Source organism: Delphinapterus leucas, chromosome 2 (genome assembly GCF_059928025.1).
Source record: "Delphinapterus leucas isolate spDelLeu-1000000601 "Yukka" chromosome 2, BTC_Dleu_Yukka2, whole genome shotgun sequence".
Lineage (NCBI taxonomy): Eukaryota > Metazoa > Chordata > Mammalia > Artiodactyla > Monodontidae > Delphinapterus > Delphinapterus leucas.
The window spans coordinates 47537744-47544924 of record NC_143130.1 but is presented as its reverse complement, the minus strand read 5'-3'; the positions used below and the strand labels follow the sequence as shown (position 1 = coordinate 47544924).

Below are 7181 nucleotides of genomic sequence, written 5' to 3'. Positions count from 1 at the left end.
TGGAATTTTATTGTTTTATTTCTTAAGTGATTAGATAGATATTTTCTAATTAATTTTAATTGGAAATTAAATTAATTTTTATTATTGGTTTCAACTTTTATAGCATCAGAGATAGAGAACATGGCCCGTACAATTTCCACAATAAATTGGGAACCTGTTGATGTTTTCTTTGTGCAATATATCTTTTAATCTGACAAAGGCTGATAAAGATTGTTAAAAACATACACTACTTTACCATTAACCTCTTCTAGTGTAAACAACATTAGATTGAACATCTGATTGGAAGTAACACTGCCAGCCCTGATTCTGTTGTGCTGTTGGGTGCATGAAGCAGGGTGTGTGGGGGAAAAGCATCAACCTCTGAGTTCAGATTCTTCCTCGACCCCTGATTACTTGAGATTCTCTAAACCTCAACCTCCCTTCCTCTGAAATGGGGACGAAAATAACAACACATACCCCTAAGGACTGTTGAGAAATAATGCATGACAAGTGCCTAGAATACTAACCGAGACATTGTCCACACTCAAAAAGAACATGGGGCTTCCCTGGTGGCGCAGTGGTTGAGAGTCCGCCTGCCGATGCAGAGGACGCGGGTTCGTGCCCCGGTCCGGGAAGATCCCACATGCCGCGGAGCGGCTGGGCCCGTGAGCCATGGCCGCTGAGCCTGCGCGTCCGGAGCCTGTGCTCCGCAATGGGAGAGGCCACAACAGTGAGAGGCCCGCGTACTGCACACAAAAAAAAAAAAAGAAAGAAAGAAAAAGAACATGGCTTTCCTCCAGATCCCGTGCGGCCGCTGGAGCCGGCTGCTGCTGCGCCTGGGGAGTAGGAGGGTGCAGGGCCGCCGCCACCTGCTGTACCGCGGGGATTGCGGGACCTTAGTTCCTCGACCAGGGGACCAGGGGTTGAACCCTGGTCCAGAAAAACCCTGTTGGAGGCTATGCGTCTGTGAACAAAGGAGAAGGGACAGCGGTGAGCATGTCAGCCCTGAACTGGAAGCCCTTCGTGTACGGAGGCCTGGCCTCCATCACAGCGGAGTGCGGTACTTTTCCAATTGATTTAACCAAGACACGGCTCCAGATTCAAGGCCAGAAGAATGATGCAAACTTTAAAGAAATCAGGTATCGAGGAATGTTGCATGCGTTAGTGAGGATAGGCAGAGAGGAAGGCCTGAAAGCACTGTATTCAGGGATTGCTCCTGCGATGTCGCGCCAGGCTTCCTATGACACCATCAAGATAGGCGTCTACCAGAGCTTGAAGCGGTTATTTGTCGAGCGCCCGGAAGATGAAACCCTTCTGATAAATGTCGTCTGTGGAATTCTCTCTGGAGTCATATCCTCAACCATTGCTAATCCAACTGATGCTTTGAAAATTCGGATGCAAGCACAAAATAGCACCCTTCAAGGAGGAATGATAGGCAACTTCATTCACATTTACCAGCAAGAGGGAACGAGAGGACTTTGGAAGGGCGTGTCCCTTACTGCTCAGAGGGCCGCTATTGTTGTTGGTGTGGAGCTGCCCGTCTACGACCTAACCAAGAAGCATCTCATTCTCTCGGGCTTGATGGGAGACACTGTGTATAACCATTTCTGCTCAGGCTTCACCTGTGGGCTGGCGGGGGCCCTGGCCTCAAACCCTGTCAATATGGTGAGAACAAGTATGATGAATCAGAGCCCTTTGAGATGGCAGATGCCCTAGCTACACAGGTTCCCTGGATTGTTACAGACATGGAAGAATGAAGGGTTTTTTGCTCTATATAAAGGGTTTTGGCCAAATTGGTTGAGACTTGGTCCTTGGGATATTATTTTCTTTGTGACATTATGAGCAGTTGAAGGAATTGGACAAGTCAAGACTGCATGAGACATCCCGCTGAAAATGCTCACATCTGAAATAGCGAAGCTTCCTGTCTTTCCCACTGCTTCTCACTGCTTGGCCCGCCACAGATTCTGAGGTGTTAGCAACAGGTGAAGACTGGGTTATCTCGTATTGCTGTGTCCTGGCATCGGACGCTCTGCACCAAATGTTTAATGGCATAGACTGTAACATCCAAACACTAGTCCTTACCATTCAAGTGCCCTTCGACATCAAAGATAACATGAAATGCATGTTTCTTGCTAAAGAAAACTTGCATGAAGATCAGAAACTGTGGACTGATTCCCTCAGGGGAGAATAACTCCTGATGCATCTCAGCTCATAGCTGAGACTCCCAGACTGTTCGAAAGAAGCTCTTCAGAACCATGGAATGAATAGAGCCTCCAAGAGGGTGTTATTGTTCCTGAACTTCTCAGGGGGCTTTGGCTTCATGTCTGCTGAAGAAATTCACACATGGAGACCTGGTATACCCCAGGTATAAACAGTGTAGGATATAGATCCCTGGAATATTGCACTGCTTTCTAATTTCCAATTTTGGCAGGATCTTTCACTTATAATAAGTGATTTTTAAGCCTTGACCACTCGACCTTTGTGAGGAATTGTTACAAAGCATTAATATCTAAACTCATGATGGTGTGATAGGTTGGCTTGGAAGGTGGCAAAGTCTGTGCTGGTGGGAGGTGTTTTTAAGCTACTTGGGTTCTGTCTTAAGTAATGTTTGTAATTTGCTCTGTGATTTTAGCAAAGTTTCTATTTCCCAATCTGTAAAATGGGGATAATAACATCTATTGATACTGAGGGTCAGGTGAAGAAGATAGTAGCTGCTACTACTTGACTTGTAGGATTAGTGTGTTTACATCATGCTGTCATACAGCCATCATCCCAGAATAAACGGTCCGTGTGTATGGAAGAGAGTCATTTTATCATGGGCTTCCCCTGAGTGAGATCCTTTGTTAAAAGGCTTGTGAAAGAAGGAGGTTAAGGTTTTATTACATTTTCTGTAGCAAAATGTTGCAAGTGAATCAAAGAGTTGATTTTTCCAGATTTCCCGGGTTTTACTTTAGTTCTGGTCACATTTGTCAAAATATTTCCTGTCTTGGACTTCCTAATCAATTTGGAATGAAAATACTCGCTTGAAATTCAAAAGGTGGTTTTTTTGTGTGTGTGCCTGTTTATGAAGTCTGATAAGAGGTATACAATGTCTTCCTTCTTTTCTTCTAAAGACAGGATATCATTCTTCTTTTTCATCTTATTATTTTCAAAATAAAAAGTGATTCTGAGAGCCCCCCCCCAAAAAAAAAGAACATGTATTGTAGAACATACAACTTATCCATATAAAATGACTCCCTGTTTTCCATTTAATGCTTTTTGCTTTGAAGATCACTTTTTTGGAAGTAACACTGCCAGCCCTGCCTTCTTTGAATCTGTGTTGCCTATTCAATCTTAGTTCGTTATTTTATTTTCAATCTCACCACATTTTATTTTAGATGTACACCATGTTGACGGGATATAACTCACTGGTTTTTAAATACAATTTTAAAGCCTTTGTAAAAGAGTTTAAATTATTTCTATTTATTGGCTTATAGTTGTCTCATGCCTACCTTATCATTTTGTGCATTTCGGCTGTAAGGTTTTCATGCTGTATCTGTTTTCTTTCATTTGCTTTTATGGTCTATATTTTGTTTCTTAATCTACTCTAAAGTTGTAAGCTTTATATTCATCATTAAAAAAATTCTACCAGTGGCTGCTTTAAACTTTTTGAGTTTTTTTGGTCTGTTTTTGTTGAGGCAAAATTAACCATTTTAAAGTGAACAATTCAATGTCATTTAGTGTATTCAAAATGTTGGGCAACCACCACCTCTATTAAGTTTTATAAAGAGGATTTTCACTTTATTAATCTGTTTATCAAAGTTTGCATTTTCCTGAGTAAGATGAGAACTTTATCTGACTCTTACTCTCTCCAGTGTTTCTCTAGCAGAGTTGGGGTTATAACCCATTCATAATAATTAGTAGTGAGAAGGATTAAATTTCTTTAAACTCTATAACCTCTCTCATAAATTATGTTTGTTATTAACACACCATTTTGAATCTTGGAAATTTACATTCAATTTCCTTATAAAGTGTTATGGGTTTAATTGTACACCCCCCAAAAAATTCATATGCCTCAAGTAGCTCAGAATGTAACCATATTTGGAGGTAAAGTCTTTTCAAAGGTAATTAAGTTAAAATTAGGTCATGAGGATGGCCCTAATCCAACAGGACTAGTGTTCTTATAAAGAGAGATTAGGACATAGACAAGCACAGAGGAAAGACCACGTGTGACCCACGGAGCAGGCGGCCGTCTGCAAGCCAGAGAGAGAGGTCTGAGAAGAAACCAAGACTGCCAACATCTTGATCTCAGATTTTTAATCTCCAGAACTGTGAGAAAGTAAATATCTGTTGTTTAAGCCACCCAGTCTCTGGTACTTTGGTATAGAAGCCTTAACAAACTATTATATGTAATAATCACCTTTCCATCTCAGGCTCTCAATACACTGTTTCCACTTCATCACCACCATCACTACCAGCATGCATGCACGCCCACACTTCATCCTCAGTAGGAGATAATTTCTCCTACTCATCAAGGGACCCGTTTTCCGACCACCTCTGCCCCTCTGTATTAGGTCTCCTGTACTTCAGCTTCCCAGCCATTTCTCCAATTATACTTACCCAGCTCTTTCTGAGACAACAGTTTACTCTATATCCCCATAGTTTGGCACATGTTAGGTGCCACCAACAATTTACCAAATGAATGAATGAAGCTCGGAACAAATGAAAGACATTCTGGCGTTGCTACCTGTATTGTTTTCACTGTAACACAACACTTGCTTATTTAGCCCAAATGGTTTTCATTTCCGAAGAACAGAGTAATCTTCTTCTATTGCTCTGTTCTGGCCCTCAGCCTATATTTTGAAATGTCTTGCTAATGCCGATTAATCCAACAATGCCCACAAAAACCTGGCTTGCAGCAAGCAAGTGCAGTTTGAGAAAGGCTGAAACAATTTTTTTTTTTTATCACTCAGACAAGTAAGGATGAAATCCACTTATCATGAAGGTAAATATCCCTTGTTGGAGCCCCCAAGCCCCAAATCAATATCCGGTCACCATGATTTGTTTAAAATAAATGAACCCAGCTGGAAAGGATTCATAGATATTTTTACACATGTACAAACCTAGATATTTCATAAATACCTGTCCCATGTAGCCCCCATCCTCAGATCCTGTGGATAATTAAAAGCATACCGATGCACTGCACTGAATTTGCTGCCAGTAATTTACAGGGGAGAAAATAATTATTCCAACGGTTAGACCCAGAGCAGCATGTTCCTTGTCAAAGAAGGCCAAAGATACCTGTGCATACTTCTGCACCACCTTTTAACAGCTTAATTAATTTGCACACTGATGAAAACTCAAAATCAGTCTAGGAACCCACCTGTTAATAAAATGATGAGTGAGATTCACGTGATGTTTTTTATCCTGGGGGCTTCATACCCAGCCTCATTTGCATATTAGAAACCCTTTGCGTCTCTTCCCCAGAAGCTGCTGGCTTCCAAAAGCCATTCACAGTACACAGCCATTGCTCTAAATTCAGTTACTCTTATTAGCGTTAAGCCCGTGTATTCCACTGGGCAGTTGGATTGTCATTTTTATACAGACCATTCTCTGCCCTGGAGCGACTGTCCTTCACTACAGCCTTAGATATTTTTCATTCCCATATTAAAGAAGCGTATTTCGATCCCATGTTAAAGAAGCACTCCTTTCCAATACGGGAATGAAATCTATCCGAAACCAATAGTGCCACTCAAGACGGTCACGTGGGGACCTGCCTCCCGCTTCCGGGTCCCTTCACATCACGCCAGCCTCCCAGCTCCCTGCTTAGAAGCTGCCCTGTTGTCAATCAGGATTTCTCACAGCTGTCAGAAAGCCAGATAAAACTGGTCACTTTGGCAAGGATCCTTTAACCCCACACCCCACAGCTCAGCCGAGCAAAACAACAGACCAGCAGGGCAGAGGGGTTCCATCAGAGGCTGGCTTCAGGCAAGGAAACACAGTCACCAGCCACAGCTGTGCATCTTCTTTCCAATAACACATGCAGGGTTAAAGAAGTCTTTTTTTTTTTTTTTTTGAGGGGGCGGGCGGGTGGTAAATGGAGGAGGAGGTGGAATATGAAATTACTTTTTCCTTCCTGTTTCCTTCCCTCATTCCCCTGCTTCAGCTATCATTTCAAAAATGATATTTAAATGATATGGATTCTACCCTCCAAGGAAAGCGGGAAAGGGAAAGTGCAGGCAGGGAGGAATATTTAAGGAGCACCAACTCAGTGCCCAGCAGGTTACAATAGCCCACTCAAATGTCACAGCCCCACGAGATAGGTCTGATCCTTCCCTGTTGGCTTGTCAAGAACCAACAGATCAGAGATTTGCAAAAAGCCAAAAGAAAGCCATCCGTGGTGCAACAGAGAGAGCGGGACCCCAGCAAGGACTCCTTTCTCTGCTCCTCCAGACACTTTTTCCTTTTCCTCCTCCCCAACCTCCAGGATCAGCAGACCCAGGCCAGCAAAGACTACACTGGGGCGGCCCCCAAACTCTGACCAAGGCGCCAGCAGGAACAAAAGATACAAAGGGAGCCGGTGGCCTTTGTAGTCACGATTCCTGCTAGGAAACCACTTCTCGCCTCCCTAGTGTTTCTCTGAGGCTGATTGATACTCTTGGAGCGGGAAACCCATGAGAAAGTCCCTTTCCCTCTCAAAATTGAGAGCTTCCAGTGAGCTCAGCAAATGTGCCAAGACGCACCCCGCAACTTTCCATGGTGAATGAGGGCATTGGGGCAGGAAGCGAGCCTGCCAAGCGCTGTCGTCAGCTTAAGGCTCCCCAGCCAGGCACCAGGCTGCCATGTCACTGCCGGGCTGCTCAGGATTTTCTAAAGGCCGGCAGGGCTGTGATGAGTATGTGAGAAAAACAAATATTTGTCCCAGGGTTTGGGGAAGAAAGGAAAGGAAGACTGGAAAAAACTCCCCCAGGCCAGCCTGGGAAACCCCATGGGTCTAATTGGAAGGGTTTAAAATAGTAAATACAAAATCTAAACTCAGATGGTGCTTTTTCAAAGGAAGCAAACCACTCATTAAGCTGATTCCTTTGTATAGGTCACCTTAAAAACAACAAGAAGCAGACCTTCCCCCACCGCTCTCTCACTGCCAAATCCCATTTTGGTCACACAGCTGAGCAGACAAGAGCCATGAGCGAGTGGGATCGTTGGCAGGAGGGGGCAGATTT

The 7181-nt window shown here is 43.5% G+C and overlaps 1 pseudogene; it reads left to right on the top strand.

Annotated features, from left to right (window-relative positions):
* Positions 1-727: 727 nt before the first annotated feature.
* Positions 728-1991, top strand: LOC111187326 (kidney mitochondrial carrier protein 1 pseudogene; annotated as a pseudogene).
* Positions 1992-7181: the final 5190 nt, after the last annotated feature.